The sequence below is a fragment of the Panthera leo genome, chromosome A3 (genome assembly GCF_018350215.1).
Source record: "Panthera leo isolate Ple1 chromosome A3, P.leo_Ple1_pat1.1, whole genome shotgun sequence".
NCBI classification, from domain to species: Eukaryota; Metazoa; Chordata; class Mammalia; order Carnivora; family Felidae; genus Panthera; species Panthera leo.
Window position 1 is genome coordinate 80,071,048 of NC_056681.1, and position 19,745 is coordinate 80,090,792.

At 46.4% G+C, this 19,745-nt stretch overlaps 1 long non-coding RNA gene across 1 annotated transcript in view; it reads left to right on the plus strand.

Moving 5' to 3' along the window:
- The window catches only part of LOC122216104, a 79,402-nt gene extending 73,010 nt beyond the window's left edge, over positions 1-6,392 (plus strand). The window contains exons 2-3 of the long non-coding RNA XR_006200705.1: positions 5,021-5,259; positions 5,950-6,392. This is a non-coding gene — a long non-coding RNA (uncharacterized LOC122216104). The remainder of the gene's footprint in view (positions 1-5,020; positions 5,260-5,949) is intronic.
- Positions 6,393-19,745: the final 13,353 nt, after the last annotated feature.

Sequence of the window (19,745 nt, forward strand, 5' to 3'; positions counted from 1 at the left end):
ATGAAGAAAGGATGTGTTGTACATCCAATAGAAAAGTAAACAATAAACTTTCTAATTCCTTTCAGTAGAGTCTTAAGCACTAAAAAGAATAGTCAAAACAAGTCAACTAACTTAAAAAATTAGCCATAAAAATTGAAATTTTCCCTTTATTTCTTTATTTTTCCAGTGTTACTGAGAAATAATGATATACATCACTGTAAGTTTAAGGGATACAGCATGGTGTTTGATTTACATATATTGTGAAATGATTACCACAGTGGGTTCAGGTAACATCCAACCTCTCCTATAAATACAATAAAAAGAAAAGAAAGCAGAAGAAAAAAAAGGAAAACAACGTTCTACTGGTGATGAGAACTTTTAGGACTGACCCTCTTAACAACTTTCTTATATACCCTATAGCAGTGTTAGCTCTAGTCATCGTGTTGTCCATTACATCTCTAGGGCTTATTACTCTTAGGACTGGAAGTTTGTACCCTTTGACCACCTTCCTCCAACTCTGCCCCCGCCTCCCCCCACCCCCCAACTCTGGTAACTACAAGTCTGATCTCACTTTTTATAAGTTTGATTTTTCTTCATTGCTTTAAGTTCATTGCCCATCAATGCTGGGAAAAAAATATGACTTACATTACATACTTACTTATAAGGTACAAATAAACAAAAGGCCTAGTGGAAAAGAGGCAAGGAAATACAAAAAAAAAATTTGCCTGCAAAAATTAAAACAAAAGATGAGCCCAGGAAATGACTAAATATAATGGTAAATGAATGCAGTAATAATTTTTCTACTAAAAACAAGAGCCTCGGTTGAGATTGAAAAATACAATCCATTAGTAAATTGATTATGAAGTGCACTCAAATGTGTTTTTAAAAAGACAAAATCTAGAAAGTTAGATGAATGTTTCCATCAAAATCAAACAAAGAAAGGGAAAGGAGAATTTCCAGAATCAATAGTGGTGTCTGAGGCTTCTTCTCCTCCATCCAGTTCTCCCACAGGGAAGAGATCAATGCCCCCAAATGCTCCGCTCTGAGTGATGCTGCAAGGGGGTTTTTAGGGGCCCCCCGAGGCCCCCATGTGTAGTGGGTACAAATCTCAGTCCACAAACTCAAGTGAGGAAGAAACCTAACCTTCTCTGTTTTCCTTAATACAACTGGTCTTCTAATACAGTCTCCCAGTCCATCAAGGAGTCCTGATCTTCATCCTAGTCATTTGGAATCTACCCCCTTTTCCCGGGGTTGTCTAGTTCTGGAGGACTTCCCAGGGCACGGAGCTGGAGCAGGGCACACGCTCCTTGGTTGCTATGGAGACGCAGGTCCCTCAGGACCGGGCATCTCTCTACTTCCGTGTTGCTCTTGAGCACCTGCCAATCACTCCACCAGGCCACAACAAGCCCTTCTGTGGAGTCTTGCTACCTCTCTGACTGGGATTCTCTCTGGAAAGTGAGACACGGGCACTCCTGCTCTCAGATCCTACATGTTCATTTGGGATTTTGCTCTCTCCTTGGGGGCTCAGCTCAGGACAGAGGTCCCTGAATCCTTTTGTCCGTGATCACTAACATCTAAGCCAGAGGGAACAAATTAGTAGCCTGCGGGTCAAGTCCCGTCCAGCAGGTATTTTGTCTGGCTCAGACAGTATTTAAAGATTCTTCTGAAAAGATTATGAACATTTTTTTTTTGAAGAAGAGCTGTAGCTTTTAGATCCAACTACCAATTACTGGGAAGTACAGAAAACAGAGAAGCATGTTAAATGACACCAGCAAAATCCCAACTATGGGAAAGTACATAACAAAGGATGTGGCTTCTTTAACAAGTACATTGTAAGGACAGAAAGATGGGGTCACACCTGTAGGTTAAAAGAAACTTAAAAACACCAATCACTTGCAATGTGTGGACTTTGGATCCTGTTTCAAACAAACTGTAAAAAATAAAGTAATATAAAATAAACATTTATGACCTTCATGAGAAAATTGTAAATTTTAACACTGACAGGCTATTTGATGTGTAATTATTGGAATTCTGTTTAGTTATGATATTGTGTTATAGTTAGAAACATGAGCCCTTATCTTTACCAAAAAAAAAAAAAAAAGCATATCTGGGATTTACTTCAAAATAATTGAAGATGGGGGCAAGTGGGTGGGGTTATGGATGAAACAAAATTGGCCATGAGTCCATAATTATGGAAACTCAGTGATGAGTACAAGGAAGTTCATTAAAGCACTTTGTCTATTTTAAATATGTTTGAAGTTTTCCATTATAACATTTTTTAAGGGGAGCTTCCACATAAAACATCTGATTTTGGATTCTCTTGGAAAAAGGGAAAGAGCTGGTAACACGAGGATAGACCTCCATACTGCAGCAACCAGCCAGAGTTGAGAAGTGTTACAGGATAGGCACCCAGGAAACTATAGTCCCTGCCATCCCTGTTGTCCTTAAACCTGGCTCACTTCCCATGTTTATGGTACCTGCCTCAGCCATCAGTGTTCTAATCTGCAACCCACAGGAAATTTCCTTCCAACACTCCCCTCACCCAGGTCACCCACTGTTGTTCAGGTGGGGCTGTGCCAAAGGGGGTGCCTGTTTTTCCTCTCCTTTTCATGATGCTTTTCCCCCAAATCCTTTCTCTGTGCTATGTGCTATTCTTTTTGGGCCTCCAAGGGTCTAGGATTTTGAAACTCAAAAGCCAGAAGGAAACACTTGTCCCTCCTTCCCATCTTCTGCTTTTGGCCATTACGCCCCTTCCCTGAGGGAGTGAGAACAGAACAACCTGATACTCGATGAAAAACCGGGGAACATTTGGTTAAGATGTAGATACAGGTCTTATACAATATCAGATTGGTGAATATTAAAAAGTTGGGTAATATCAAGTGCTGCCAAAGGTGAAGGAAAACAAACTCTCATAGGAGTGTCAACTGGCATAACTTTCCGGGAAGCAGTTTGGAAGGGTTAAGTGAAGCAAACAGATAGACCCTACAACGCAGCTCCCCTGGATGCGGAGTCCAGAGCAACTCTGGACTGAGCCCCCAGAGAAACACCTGTGAACACGTTCTTGTAGAATCATTTGTATTAGTGAGAATTTGGAAACACCTGGATTAGAAGTTTATTAATAGAAAAGCAGATACATAAAATGTACCCAACAATGAGGACTGTTCAGCAGGTAAAAGAAATGTTCTGGTTCATGTTTATCCTATAACTTGGAGTCATCTCAAAATCTCATCATTGAGATTTTCATCACTGGACAAAATCTCACCTCTGGACAAAAGTGAGAAGAGAATGATATACCAAAAGGCCACATCAGCATATTTTTAAAAAATATGCACAAAATAATACCACTACTGGGTCTTGATACAAATAGGAATATAGATGGGCAGGGCACACAGAATCACAGCAATGGTAAGAGGGAAAAAATGAGGCTGGAGATGGGACAAAAAGATGAAAAAAGAAAGTAAAATAAAAGTGAGCCCTGAGAGCATCTGTCTGGCTTAGTTGGTGGAGCATGTGACTCTTGATCTCGGGATTATGGGTTTGAGCCCCATGTTGGCTGTGGAGATTGCTTAAAAATAAAATCTTATAGGGGTGCCTGGGTGGCTCAGTTGGTGGAGCATGTGACTGTTGATCTCAGGGTTGTGGGTTTGAGCCCCATGTTGGCTGTGGAGATTGCTTGTTTAAAAATAAAATCTTACAAGGTGAGCCCTGCACATGCTAATAAAGGTGGTGTGCCTTCAACCAAGGAGTATGGCTGATTCATTCCCAGCACATGAGCTTTCAGCAAACAGAAAATCAAACCAAAACAAAATACTAGTTAATATTTAAAATATTAACCTGATGCATGTGGAAAGAGCACGTGAGTGAGTGGCTATGAATAACCAGGAGGCTAATGTGTGCCCAGAGGTGGCAGAGAGAGCTATCACTTAGGGTTCTAGGCAGAGTGGGGCCAGACAGTGGGCTTGGGCCAGCTCAGGGGACAGCAGGTGTCCCCAAACCTTCAGTCTCCTGTGATTCTCTCCAAAAGCTGATCTCATTCTGGGGTCACCCCTGTTGTGGCCTTGAGTTGCTTAATCACAGACATTCACCTCTTGTCAGCACTGTTGGTAACCTGCTGGGTCACAGAGATTGTCGCTATGGAGTGGTTTCAACTTGTTAATAGCCTCCAGCTCCTCCAGTAAAGTCAAGATATCCTGGGTACAGATACTCCTGCAACTCCCCCCGTTTTTACATGCCTTCAATACCAAAAGCTACTTTTCAGATAGTGCGTTGTATGATAGAGACTAGAACTGTCCAGCTTTCTTTGGTTGGGCTGTGGAGAGGCAGAGAAGAGTGGTTCTGGCAAACAGCCCTGATTTTGCTTGAAACCCCACTCTTGGGAATGAAGGGGAGAAAGAAAGATGATGTGTTATTGCTGTCTCCTGAGCCCATTCTTCTACTCTCTCCTCCTCTTCCCTTCCTTCCTTTCCTTTTACAAACATGTCTTCAGTGTGAATATGCACCATACAATTTGAATCTGACATTGTTGCTGGCCCTGAAGAAGATTTAAGTCTAGTGGGGAGCAAGCAGTGAGCAGGGTCAAGCGTGGTAGAGATCTGTGGGGGGTGGGGATGCTTTGAGGCCACAGAGGAGGACAGCTACATCAGATGAGAGGATATCAAGGATGGCTTCTTGGAGGTGGTGCTCCTTGAGCTGAGTCTGAAAGGATAAATGCAGTTAACAAGCAGGGGAAGATTAGGGAAAAGGTATTCCTGCTGGAGGAAAGAGCAGGTGGAATGGCTAGGAGGCATGAAACAGCAGGAAGCAGTAGGAAGCTGTCACCAGTTCACCATATCTGGACTTGGGGCTCAGGAAGGGTCTTGGGTGCTAGTACTTAACTCATGTCCTATCTCCTCCCTGAAGCTTGCAGAACTGCCCCAGCCCCATCATGTACCCCTCTTCTATAATCTTGCACCAACATCTTCTAATCAAAAAATTGCATATTATTATTATTATCATTATTATTTTCATGTGAAGGCTTTATTTCCTGTATTTCAACTTACAGAAGGGCGCATGAGCCCAGTGCTTCTCCCATCCGGTGCCTTGTGTTATAGCCTTTGTTCCACCATGGGGATGACTCATGATCCAGTTCGGAGTGGATTCATGATCCAGCTTTTCCGTGAGGAGGCAGACTGAGGCAGTGGGTAGAAGCACCAAATCCCACCCTAGTGCACTAGGTTTTTGTCTTGAGAGGCTTCTGAAATTGTGTACCTGAGCCAGGCTGACATCTGGACCAGTGCCCAGGTGAGCATTCTTCTGGGAGGGTGTGGTAGATAGCCTCTGAGATGGTGCCCAGTGAGCCCCATCTCCTGGTTTTCATGGCCTTGTGTAGTGTCCCACATTGTATCAGGGTTGATCTGTATGATCAGAAGAATGTAACAGAAGTGACAGGACATGCCTTTAAGCCTGGCTCCATAAAGACATTATGACTTCTGCGTTCATTTCCGTCTTGGGCTGTGCACTCTGGAGGAAGCTAGTGTATGTTGTAAAGACACATCAGCAGCTCACGAGTTCACGGGGTGAGGAACTAAGGCCTCCCACCAACAGCCACGAGAGGAGGCATTGTAGATGTGGATCCCACAGCCCCAGCCAAGCCTTCAGATGACAGCAGCCCCATCTGACATCTTGACCACAGCCTCATGCGAGACCTTGAGCCAGAACCATCCAGCTTAGCTGCTTCCAAATTCCTGACTGTTAGATACTGTTAGAGATGATAAATGCTTACTATTTAAGCCATGATATCTTAGGGTAATTTATTACATAGCGATAGATAACTAACAAAGTGTACTTGGTAGCTCTAAGTGGCTTTTCCTGCTTGTGTCTGGGGAGGCTTCCTGATGAGGCTTTTGTCGCCTCTGATAGGCAGAAGTGTTGGGGTTCCCCAAAGGCCACATCCACTCACCCCGATTCCTTCCCTCATTCCTCCCTCCCCAGGTACTTCCCTTGAAGTGACCAATAACCCAAGAGCAGATGCAGAAGAACCTCGTCCGGACTTCCCTTATGTGACTAGCACAGAGCTTTGGGAGAATGAGCCACCACACCCGACCCCCACCCCTCCAGGGAGGCTTCAGTCAGGGAGGCACTGACTGGCACGGGGACATTCCCAAAGAAATGGTGTAAACACATCTCATCAGAACCTGCCATCGTCTGAAGCACTAACCCCTTACCCCTTTTATTAAATTGGTATATACATCTTTACCTCTGGTTTTCCAGTGACTTACCCATTACTCGGTGCTCTGGAACTCGGTGTGTGCACACACTTTTTCTTTTCTCCTGTGAATCTGGCCACTACCCCCCACCCTCAAACCTGAGTTAGTAGAGGAAAAAGTTGTCCTTCCAACAATTTCAAATCAAAGAAATCCCCAGGGGCCGTCCAATGGGAAGTTCTGAGGCCCTCTGCACCGAGTTTTGTCTGGTCAAAGGAACTGAGTTTAAGAGCAACCACCTCTGCAGGGGAGATGCCCCAGGGATTCACAGCCCTTTCAACCCTGGTGCAGATGGCCAGGGCCCAGAGACACACAGCTTCTGGGCCTGAGGTCACAGCAGAGGCAACTTCTGACTTATAAAAGATTGTGTCTCCTGGTCTGTGGCGGCTTCCTTTTGGTTTTTTGCTTACTTAACCAACCCTTAGTACTTGCTATGTGCGAGACTCTGTTCTAAATACTTTACAAATATTAAGCCATTTAGTCCTCAGAATGACCCTATGAGGTAAATGTTCTTGTTGTCTTCATTTTACAGATAAGGATCCTACGCACAGAGATGTTAAGCAATTTGCCCAAGGCCACACAGTGAGTGGGTAGCAGAGTAAGGATTCACACCCTGGTGGTGCTTGGCTCTAAGATGAGAATTGACCCAATGTCCATTCAGTGAGCATTCTGTGCCTCTGGGGCACTGTTCTGGCCAGGGCTCCTGGGGCTGCACAAGGTTATGTATTTGAGTCCTGGCTATGGGCAATCCAGAGGTACACATCCAAGCAGGGCAGTGTCCTGAATAAGCTAGGCACATCCTTAGGAAGGAAAACAATGGGGTTGTTCATCTTCCAAGACTAACCTCTGTACTCAACCTTGCAGGCCTGCCTGAGCCCTGCCTTGGGCAGGAGGGTATCCTCTCAGATCATGCTCATTCCTGCCTCCTCACCTTAGCTCAGCCAGGTACCTGGGGGGATGTCTCCGCACTTCCCCATCTGTCTAGACCAATGGTTCTCGACCAAGGGCAATTTTGCCTCCTGGAGTTAAGAGGTGATGTCTAGAGACATTTTGATTGTCACAAGTAGAAGGCTGCTAGTGGCACCTAGTGAGCAGGGGCCTGGGATGCTGCCAAATGTCCTAAAATGCACAGGATGACACCTCACAACAAAGGATTATCTGGACCAAAATGTCAATAGCGTGCAGGTTGAGAAACTGGCCTGGGTCCATCTCACAGCCTCCTTAAGGCTAACGACCACCATCACCACCACCCCCTGCCCCCCGCCACACACACATGATCTGATTCTTATTACAGTGGTGGTCCAGGGTCCTAGTGGGGCTCCATGCATCCTCACTTCATCTCTCAGAGGCCACAGCAGAACATGAAAGATCCAGTTTGCATGCCAGCTACAAGTTCTTAGAAATACAGCAAGGATTTTGAGGTACTGACAAATGTAGCTGACATTATTTTGTATCAGGCTCTGTGCTAAGCATTTTGTATATTTTGTCATATATAATTCTCACAAGCCAGCCTTAGATACTAATATCATCCCTATTTCACAGATTGGGAAACTGAGGCTTATAAATGTCAAGTAACTTGCTCAAGGTCACACAGCTAATAAATGACAGGGCCAAGTTTGTGCCCTTCCCTGGCAGTCTGACTCTAGCACTGATATACGTACTGAGGCAAAGGAAAGATGGTAAATGTACAAGGGGCCTGCCTGAGGTCAGGGGCCTCCTGGCCTCCCGTGGGACAGAGGGACCAGCACCACTCACTCTCCATAACATAGTTGCAGCCAAGACTCTTGGAGCTGGGCAGAGAGAGGCTAGACCTGCCATGGTTCTTCAAGAGGGAAGAACGATAGTAGAGAGAAGGGAGAGGTGGGTTGGTTTTTGTACGGGGACAGTTGAGACAGGACCCGCAAGAAAGAGATGGGTAAGGAAGGAGGCCTGGGAGCTTTTTATTATTTATTATAGCAAGAAAGAATGGGAAAGAATAGGAGGTTTGTTTCTAAGCTATAAATGCCCTCCTTTGATCCCTGTGCATATCAGAGATAAATGAGTCACTGAGGCCTCAGAAATTAATGATTGTCCTAATTATTACCTCAAGTGACCTTCCAGCATTAGTAATTCTCCTCACTCCCTGCAAAGTAGCTGTGGCAAAGTTTGACCAGGTTTGGGGAAGAGGCAGGACTGACGTGGGTGAGTTTCTGCTGTGACAGGCTCAGTTGGCAGAGATGAAACCGGCCTCAGCTCCTCCGGAGAACAGAGAGCCGGACTCCAATGGAAAAGGCCCTGCCCTCCCAGTGTTTGCCTTCAGGGCCTGGTGGGATCCCGAATCCGCTGAGAGGGGACAGTTTGGAGGCGTTTGAAGAGCTGCTGGGCCAGCTGAAAGCAAAAGGGCGGTTCCTGCAGAGTTAACATCCGACCTTCCGCAGGCCCTTCCCCATTCAGATTCCCGGAAAAGCTTTGAAGTTTCGTCTGTGTGCATGTTTTCATTGCCCTGATCTTGCCGTATGGGTATTAGCCTGCAGCCCTGCCCCATCCCAGGGGATTTATTCCCCAACTGCAAAAATCTTAGGAAAATACTGCAAGCTCCACCCACCATCCCCAAGCCTCTGGTTGCTTTGTCCTTAGGCTAGAATAACAAAGGAGACCTCAGAACCCTCACCAGGGGACATTCTCTTCGCGTTTATAGTTTCTCCAGAGACATTCCGGTGATGACCTCCGGGACCGGATCTGAGGGCAGAAGCTTCCAAGTTCGGGGAGGTGGGGGGGAGGGAGAAGGTGGTAAGAGGAAGGGTGAGTGAACAAGATTGTCCCGGAAGGCCTCCCCAGGCGCAGGCCAGGTCCAGGGCAATTACAGCAGGACCCAGAGAGCCTCTTTCCAAGTCTTGTTCAATGAGCCAACCACTGTGCTTTCGGTACCCAAATATCAGTGTCAGGGACCTTTGTTGCTCCCAGCTTCACACAAGGTCCTCTGCTATCACATTGCTCAAGGCCACCAGCGAGGCGTAAGTCAGGATTGAAGAAGAAGAGGAGGGGGAGAGGAGAGAAAAGAGGAGGTGGAGAAGAAGAAAGATGGAAGACAGACTGAGACAGAGGAAGAAAAGGAAAGCCGGGAATCCCAAACCAGCCTGATTTTGCTTTTCAGAGCAAAGACTCTGAACAATGGTGCCATCTTGTGGCTGTGAGGAGAAATTACCACCAGGACTTGCACTCGTGTTCTCCCTCCCTCCCTCCCTCCCTCTCCCTCTCTTCCTTTCCCTCTCTTCCTCTGTGTGTGTGTGTCTGCTTGTGTCTCTTTTTCTGTCTAATCACCCTCCCCCCCATTTCTCTCCTTCCCTCTCAATCTCTCCCGCCCACATGCCCCTCCTCTTCATATTCCAGAGTAAGACTTCTATATACAAGTTTCTAGAATGGTACTGTCCAAAAGCAGTAACCACTAGCCACATATCACACATTATACTCAAATGTAAATTAATTAAATGAAATAAAATTTAAAATTTAGAATTCACTTCATCAGTCACACTAGCCACAAATGCTCACTAGTCCCATGTGACTAGAGGCTACTGTATTGGACAGCACAGAAATAGAGTATTTCCATTGTTGCAGAAAGTTCTGTTGAACAATGCTGTTATAGAAAGTTCAGAGTTGCCATCTGATAGAGGATTGTAAAAATCCAGAGGCAATATAGTTTAGGTGCTGCTTTCTACCTTCCAAGTAGCCACTGGTAAAAGGTTTGCAGAGCAGTTTTCCCCCAGACCCTTTCCTCCCAATGTCAGGGCTTCAGCAATTGATGGGGGCAGTGTTGCATTTTAGAAACAGTAGATTGGGTGTCAGATAGACCTGAGTGTGAACCCAAGCTCTGCCACTGAAGCCTCTCTGGACCTCAGTTTGCTCCTCGGTCAGATAATTCCTCTAGACTTTTCCAGTTTTACCAGGCTGTTACATGCCAGGGTTTGACAAGAGCTGATGTCAAACCCAGAAGGAGGCATGAAACATGCAAGTCCCTGAGCTGTGCCTCACCCATGATGTCTGCAACTGTAGCGGCACAAGTCGTGGATCTTGGCATTCTCCCCGCCCCCACTCATCCCCAAAGCCACTCCAAGCTCTGTGTCCCTCCCACGTACCTCTTAAGTGACTTCACATCTGCCTGGTGAAAGACTGGCTGTTTGGTGTTTGACTCAACCCTAACTTTAAGTTTCACTTGCTCCTTCAACAAATATTTATTGCACTCTTATTATGTGCCAAGTACTGTCATTGGGGACCTCCATTCTGCACCTTACATTTTAACTGGGGAGACAGATATTAGGCACTTAAATATATCACATAATGGGGAGTAGTAATAAGTGTGACAAAGGGAAATCAGGCAGGGGAATTATAAGGCTATTTCTGATAGGGTAATTGATCAGGCAAAAGTTTTATAAGCAGGTGACATTTGTGCAGAGGCCCGAATGATGTGAGGGAGTAGGCCAGTGGATATCTGAGGGGGGAAAGAGATTATAAGACTGCAAATGCAAAGGATGCAAAGGCGTGAAGCCGGCTCTGTGAGTCTTCTCCCAGGGTAAGCAGTTATAGGAGATGACACATGTATGCTAATCTAGAGGTCTAGGGTCTAGCATCTAAGAATAGATGGAACATTTATCCCTTCTCTAGCTAGCCCTGTTTTTAGCATCCAAAGATATCTTTATAGACATCCACCTGCTGAAGGCCCATCATGCTTCTGGGGAGACTATGCTCTAGGTCTGGACTCAGGACCTTCTGGCTCCCAACCTTCTGAATACAGAAGCTGACCTTTTTTTTTTTTTTTTAGTTTATTTATTTTGACAGCATGTGAGTGGGGGAGGGGCAGAGAGGGAGAGAGAGAGAGAGAGAGAGAGAAAGAGAATCCCCAGCAGGCTCTGTGCTGTCAGTGCAGAGCTCAACTCAGGGCTCGAACTCACAAACTGTGAGGTCATGTCCTGAGCCAAAATCAAGAGTCAGATGCTTAAGTGACTGAGCCACCAGGTGCCCCCAGAAGCTGACTTTTGATGTGAGAAATCCAAAACACTCACCATCTGAGCCAGTGTTTTCTTTCCCCAAATTGCTGGGCTCCCTTCTAAGGAGAGCGGTGATCCCACAACTCTGCTTTGCTTATATCAAACAGCCTAGACTTCCGAATGAACATCTTCACCAAGACATCAAAGTTGAAAAAATTGTTTTCAAGTTTATGTATTTTGAGAGAGAGAGAAAGAGAGGGGGGGCATGTGAGTGGGGGAAGGACAGAGAGAGAGGGACAGAGAGAATCTCAAGCAGGCTCCACACTGTCATCACTAAGCCTGACGTGGGGCTCCATCCCACAGACCCCTGTGACATCATGACCTGAGCCGAGATCGACAGTCAGATGCTTAACCGACTGAGCCACCCAGGCACCCCCAGAGTTGAAATGTAAAAAGAGCAATTCTTTCAGAGAGAATGCCCATGCTTTAGACATCTGGTGTTTGGCCGGTTCCTATTCCAGGCTAGTTTGCTCTGCCTCCTGCCCATTAACAGAGCCATTTCCTGTGTTTTGTTCATTTTCCAGGTTAACAGAGCACAGTTTGCAGGTATGCTTACAAAATATCACCTGGAACATTTTTCTGTGTTTCTGAAGGCTTATGTTCTCCATGGGCAGAGAGCCAGTTGCTTATAGGTAAAACTGCTCCAAAACTAGATTGCTCTCAGGGCCCATTTGAGTTTGCTTTTCCAGCACGTGAGTTAACAAGAATGAGTCAAATGTCTCCTGAGTGGCTTCCGGGTTACTGGACTCAGAAGGTCAGAAATGTCTGTGCAAGAAGTCTGAGGACTCGAGATCTTTTTTCAGTGTTCCCCTTCACGATGCCCATTTCACATATCCAGAAGCCAAGCGAGGCAGCCTGGTGCATGAGCCTGGGTTTCTTTCCCAGAAAGCATTTTGCAGTCTTGGTGGCCAGATTCAAATAACCTCCACTAAAATGAAAAAACAAAGAAACAAACAAACAAATACCAAAAAAAAAAAAAAAAAAGAATCCCAATTTGGACGTTAGAAAACATCTTCACAATTAATTTAGTCTTTTAGTTTTTGTGGTTTCAGCAACTGCCTTATTTGGGTATCTTCTTGACACTTGATGGTTTCAGAGGCTTCTATCCAAGAGGAAGTCCTCTGAAGAGAAAGTGTAACTTGGTTTTGTTACATTCTTTGTATAGGAAACTGCCTGACCGCAGCTTCAAGCTCTTGCTATTGGCTCTTCAGGGTCAGTGTCTCTTGCTCAGGCGAGTTTGTCAGGTGAATCTGCTCAGGTAATACTGTCTTGTTGTGGGGCTCCCCAGGGACACCTGCCCAGGCCTGGGGAGAGCTGTGTGGGAAAGTGCCTCTTGTAGCTGAGGCTGTACCTGCCTCCCTGCGCAGGGAGGGGAGGTCGGTCACTACTGCCTTGAAGCTAGTCCAGTCTGTACCTGGACCAGAAACCAAAGTAGACTCGCCTCAATTAAAATCCCTGGCAACGAGGGCCAAGAATGACTTGGCTGTCCTCTCCCTGCCACAAGAAACAGGCCTGCCACGGCCACCTCTCCAGTGAGAGTTAGAATGCATTCGCCTCGGTGTGGTTTTCAGTTTTAGGAAGATACGACGGGGGCAGGGTGAGTCCTGGCAATCTCGGCAAGGACTTCGAGCGAGGAGACTCGGGTGTTGCTGGTGCGAATGTAAATCATTGCAACATTCCAGGAGGCCAGGTGGGCAAGATGTATCATGCCCAGGTCAGTCCTGCCTTGTTGGTCGTTATGAGTTACTGTTAATTTTTGGAATTTACCCCTTTTCATTCTCAAAAAATGTCCCACTTTGCAGGACAAATGATATGGTCACCCAGTCTTCGGATGCCTTTAGGAAATGTATGCTAAGAATACACAGACATAGCTTCAGGGATGTTTACTACAGGCCTACTAGGCATAAAGAGAAGTTAGAGATAAATTATGTGTCTTACCCCAGAGGATTAACTAAGTTCAATAAATTATAGTATATCCACATAGTAGAGTGCTAGATAGCCAATGAAAAATGGAATGTAGCAAAATATTAAACAGCATAGAAATCCTATCCTATAGTATTATCCAAATCCAGTTTATAAAGAAAAAGGACTAACCGAGGACTAAACTGTTGGTTCTCTCTGGGCAGTGGAATTGGAAGTGGCTTATATATCCTCCTCTATACTTTTCCTGTGTTTCCAAATTTTCTACAATGGACATATATGTTATAGGCAGAATAATGGCCTCCCAAAGATGGCCACACTCTACTCCCCAGAGTCTGTGAACACGTAAGGTTACATGAGGAAAGGGAATCAAGTTTCCAGGTGAACTTGATGTTGCTAATCAGCTGACCTGGAGAAAGAGAGATTAGCCTGGATAATCCAGGTGGATCCAATGTAATCACAGAAGTCTTGGGGCACCTGGACGGCTCAGTCGGCTGAGCATCCGGCTTCAGCTCAGGTCATGATCTCACAGTTCGTGGGTTCGAGCCCCATGTTAGGCTCTGTGCTGACAGCTCGGAGCCTGGAGCCTGCTTCGGATTCTGTGTCTCCCTCTCTCTCTGCCCCTCCCTCGCTCATACTCTGTCTCTCTCTGTCTCAAAAATATACATTAAAAAGAAAGTTTAAAAAAATGTAATCACAGAAGTCTTTAACCATGGGGGGATGACACAGGCACAGGCACAGGCACAGGAGAACGGAGACCTAGGAGAAGGACTCCACCAGCCATTGCAGATGGAAAGGGGCCCAGGAGCCCAGAAATGCTGGTGACCCCTAGAAGCTAGAAAAGATAAGAGAGCGGGTTCTTGCCTAGAGCCTCCGGAAAAGGAATAGGGCCCTGCTGACACCTTGATTTTAGCCCAGCGAGAGCCATGTTGGATTCCTGACCTACAAAACTGTAAGATGATAAACTTGGATTGTTTTAAGCCACTTCATGCATGGTAATTGGTAACTGCCGTGATAGGAAATGAATACAATGAATTTCTTTTTTAATTAAAAAAAAAGAGAGATGGTGATAGTAAAAGTCACTTAAAAAGAAAGGATTAAAAATCCTTATAATTCCTTATAATTTAACCCAGCAGCCACACTGGGAGGAAGCCTGGCACAGTCTTCTTTCCTACAAAAAATCTGAATGAGGAGTTCCTAGCTGGCTGCTGTTTTGTTATTGGAAGAAAATAATAATACAAGGGATAAGTAAATGACCCGACCAGCCAGCAGCCTGAGAATGGTCCTACAGCGGTGCATAAATAATTGTACAAAATGGGGCAAGAACAATCAGTGCTCTAGGTCCAGAGGAGGGAGAACCACGGAGCTGCTGCTTTTGAGAATTCTGGGACCCGGAGGGGAACTGAACTTGCAACCCTTTCTGAGTAAGTGGAAACTGCCAGGCTGTTCTGCTGGTTTGTGCCGGCAAATCCCATTCTGACACCAATAAGTAGAAAGAAGAGGGTGATGGCTTTTGCAACCCCTGCCAGGGGCAGGGAGCTGAGCAGTCTGGCCCGTTCTGAACTGTTCACTGGAACAATCTGCTCAGGTTAGAGAGTGGCAGAGGATTCTCTCCTAAATAAATCCTTTCCTGTTTGCTCTGAAGGAGCTCTAACGGAAATCCCCAGACTCTTAGCAAAGGCTGCGAAGAATAAGGTATCTGAAAATGGAAACAGCCTTTTTTTTTTCTTTGCTAGAGGGTCCAAAATGACCTCCTCTTCAATCTGTAGTAAAGACTCCCTCTCTGTTGTAGGCAGGACCCTCTGGGAGCAGGTGCTGAGTTGGCGTTTGGTGAGCAAGACATTCGTTAGGGGTAAACACCTGTGGAGGTCAGGGAGCCGAAGCAGGACTGAGCACGGAGGGTGGTGATGCCGTGATGCGGTCCTGACAAAGCCGAGCCCACAGGCAGGTGTAGCCCATTAGAACTGCTGGTGGGGGCTTCAGTGGCCAGTGTTTAGACACCTTGCTCGTGATCAGTTGCTGGATGTAGGTACAGTTTAGGCGAGGCAACTCTCAAGCAGCCCCAAAGGAGCTGGGCACTGTCTGCTGACTGCGACAAGATCTCTTTGAGGGGCAGTCAGGTTGGCACATCTTGTGTCAACTGCACCATGCCTCCCCATGGACCTTGTTCTGCTTATCGGCCAGGACCCATAGTCCTGCTAACCTGGTGGGTGCAAGAGGGACTTGGCTAATTTTGCATGGCTCCTGAAAGCAGAAGTGACATTTCAGCAGCATCTGCTGAAATTCAGCTCAGAACAGAGGACTTGATAGGAGAGCATGACTATTTACAATGAGACAGAATCCCTCCAGAGGTCCTGAGCCTCTGGAATACTCAGAGTGTGGGAATTGGTGGCAGGATGGAGAAGGGCTTTCTACATTGAGCCAGAGAGAGGGCAGGTTCCTTCTGGGGCTGCTTATGACCCTGACAGTGGGTGGCTAATGGGGCCACTGCAGGGGGCTGCTCTTGGCCATCTGTGGCTCTGTCTACTGGTGTCACTTCTGGGGCTGACATCCATTTCATGTCAGGTCGGCTTCTAGGAGTTTGTCACAGACCAGGTCACCCTTAGTCCCAGACGGGGCACAAATGCAGCCCAGAGAATCCCTCCAGGCTGGCCCCTTCAGATTACCCCCTCCCGTTCCCCTTCTTGTCTCATTTGTTTGGTTCCAGTCTGACTTCCTTCTTCCCATTTTGGCCCTTTTGGATTTGCTGATCCTGGCATGCCTTCCATCTCCCTAGGACCTAGCTCTGCTTCACGGCTCTCAGCCCATGCTCTGTGGCCCTAGAGACTGTATTTCCTCTCCCAGTCGTGTCCCCAAGACCTCATTTACCTGCCCATCCCTGTCCTGGAGGCAAGATCAGTCAGTAACAAGTGCTGAACATTCACAGTCCCCTTGGTAAATGGGACTTCCTCTTATTCGCTCAAGCCATACCTGCCACAAATTCTAGAAGGTGCTGCCTTTTCCTAGTATTTCCAAGTTTGATGAACGAATCATGTTTATATTCATGCTATTCATTACTTCATATGTGTGTTTAAGAACCTTAGTGTATCATCTATGCAAAATGATACACATTAGGTACATGTAACCACATCTAAGTGCCTACCCACCAACTGTTTAAGAAATGGAAATGTGTCAGTACCTTTGAAGTCCCCTGTGGTCTCCTCTCTCACTGAGGTAGGTGCAATGGACCCATCTGGATTCCGGGTCCTTCCTTCCTTTATTGCTTTTTACAGTGTTACAGCCTATGTATGCGTTCCTACGCAATATGGTCTTTGCTTCTGCTAGTTTTTAAAAATTCATATAGTTGGAACTTACTGTGTTGTTCTTCTGTGACACCTTCTTTCACTCAGTATTATGTTTTTGGGATCTAGCTCTGCTGTGACATGCAATTTTATATTTTAGCCAGGACCTTTGTCAGTCTTCATCTTTCCTCTGACCCTATGGGCTAAAGGCTCATGGGCTTTTAGTTTGTCTGCAGTAGTCACACTGGAGACCCCCCCTTTTTTTTTTCTCATTCTCTTCCTCTTGTCTCCTCCTTTGCATCTTCCTCTATTACCCCCTTCAAGGACAAAGACCACCTATCCACACACCCATGCATGTGCACCCATGCATGGGGTTTCTGAAACAAATACATGACCATTGCATTCATGTGGAGGTGATTTAATGATTGTGACACTTACTTTGCTGAAATCTGGACCCTGGGGCAGAAACGAGTTCTCTCTTTCTGCTCCAGGAAAGTGAAGCATGTTGAATTTATTGCTAGACTAGGCGGGCAATGCTTTGCAAACTTTAGTGAGCACACAAATGGCCTGGGAGTAGGGTGGGACCTTGTTAATTAGGGAGCTTTATGGACCCTCATTCCCCAGAGGCTCAGAACTGGATTATTGGGTTCTCCGGGTGGAGCCCAGGAATCTGTGTGTTAGTAAACAAACCTCTCTCTGCCCAGCAGTTCTGATGCAGACCATCTATCGTTGGCCACTCTTTTAGCAAAGATTAGCCTCTGCCCCAGCCAGAATCAGGGCTGCTTGACCTGAAATACCGTCAGCCTCCAAGCATTTCTCTTAGCCGGAGAGTAAGTGAAGGCCTGTCCCCTGAGCTTCCAACACTGGGCCTGAATAGAAATAAATCTTCACTGAAGCTTGAAGTTCTGGCAAGGACTGATCCCTCAGAGAGAAAGGTTAGGCTCCAGAACTGATAATCTGAAACTTGCTGCCTCTGTCCAGTGTGGAGTTTAACGGAGATTGCTGCATTTCCAAACAGAAAGCTGGAACAAGCAGTTGAGGCTTGCTGCTGACATATGAAGTGGCTCAGTCACCAGCCTGACACCGGACTGGGAGAGTGGTAGCAACTGCACGGGCCCGAGTCTAGCCCACAGGCCACCCCAGAGCCAGCAGGTGTGCGCAGGCCAGAGTCGCTCTAGGCCTCACTCAGGCATTTCACATGCTCTCCCTCTTGGCCAGGCTGGGGGGAGACAATTAGTGCTGCACATCTATGGCAGGATCTGTTGATTGTGGGCACCCTGTCTGCACTTCCCCTGTAGAACAAAGACGTTGGCCAGTGGCCATAGTTAGGTCACCATACTTGTTGGGGAAGAAGCTGTCTTGGCCACTAGGGCACTTTGCACAGATCCCTGGGAAGCAGCTAAACTGTCCTTTCCCAACCCAGTGAAATGAAAAACAAAGGTTGTGAACCCAGGGCAGTAGAGAGGTCCTGGATGGTACCCCAGGGCATCTGTTGGTCTTTGATTGATGGAGCTGAGGAAGAGACAGGGTCATCATTCAGTTAATGAGCCTGGCTTTGCGTGGTGCTGAGGCCATGGTGATGAACAAAAGACACAAGGTCTCTGGCCTCATAGAGCTCCGTCTATGTAAGTAAATACCTGCAAACTGAAGTATTTGCTAGGTCAGTGGGGAATGCCAAGGGGTGGGAGGGTGGTTATGAACTTGACCTTGATTGTCAAGGAATGCTTCAGAGGAGGAGACCCACTGGATTTTAAAGGATGAGTGGGAGTCTGAAAGTCACGAGAGGGCATTACAGGCAAAAGGAGAGGTCAAAGCCAAAGGCTTGAGATGGATTCATCAGGCTTCAGATGACTCCACTTATAGCAAGTACCTAAAGCAGTCAAACTCCTTGAGACAGAAAGTAGAAGGGAGGGCACCGGGGGCCAAAAAGGGAGGAAATGGGGAGTTAGTGTTTCATGGGTACAGAGTTTCAGCTTTGCAAGATGAAGAGAGTTCGTGGATGGATGTGGTGGTCATTGCACAACAATGTGAATGTATTTAATGTCCCTGAATGAGCAATGTGCCACTTAAACATGGTTGAAGACAGAATATATATTTAATGGCACCTGAAAGTGCTTGGCTCTTGACCTTTAAAAGCTCTACTTGCTGAAAATTATCTCTGAATGATAATTAGTGGTGATAGAGTCCATAAATTTAGGTTACTTACTGATTCTTTATATTAAATTCTTCATGTTAAAAAAAAGCTAGCAGCTCCTGGGTGGCTCAGTTGGTTAAGCATCTGACTTCGGCTCAGGTCATGATCTTGTGGTTCGTGAGTTCAGGCCCCACGTCAGGCTCTGTGCTGACAACTCAGAGCCTGGAGCCTGCTTTGGATTCTGTGTCTCCCTCTCTCTCTGATCCTCCCCACTCACATACATACACACACACACACTCTCTCTCTCTCTCTCTCTCTCTCAAAAATAAATAAAAATTAAATATTTTTTAAAAAGCTAAAAGAAAGTTTTTGATAACAAAAATGACATTGATTTCGAAAAACCAAAGTTATTTTTGAATAATCTTTAAGCAGAAAAACCATGTGCAAGGGGTCCCCAAAGTCACAGTGAACATGCAATATTACCATAGGCAAGTGAGCGTTCCAGGGCTCCAACTAAGGCAATGGCAGAATGAATGGAGAGGATGGGGGTGTATACAGCAGGTGTCATGCAAGGTAGAGCAGCTGTGGAAAGCAAGGGAGAGAATCTCAGGAGGTCAGGATGGCTCAGGAGGTCAGGATGGACATTAGGCCTGGTGATAACAGGGTGGGTGGGGGTACTGTTGATCAAGCTCTAGAGGAAGGAGCAGAAACGTGGGGAAGAAGATCTATGTGTTGGGTGGAAATCAGCCCAATACGCAGGCATGATATTTGGGGACCTCAGAGTGGAGGTAAGGATTTGAAGTTATGGGGCATGGATGGCAGTAAGCATGCTGTATGCTATAGAGATGACCCCGAGAGAAAGGTGGAGGGAGGAGCGACCTTGACCAAGGATGTAACTGTGAGGAATGTCAATACTTTCAGGGGGGCAGAGCCTGAGCTGACAAGATTCACTTCGATGATACAGTTTCAGGGCCCTAGGATGCCTTTGCACCTCCCACCCCATTCCCACTCCCATATCTCCTCCAGAGATTCACCATGCCTGGAGTTCTTCAGTTCAGGGAAAGTGTGGCCACGAGGCTTTGCTGTCCCAATCAGAGGCCAAGGCATGGTGGGAGAGGTGACATAAGGATTGAAATCACACAAAGGTGCCAACAACTGATGCCCCTGG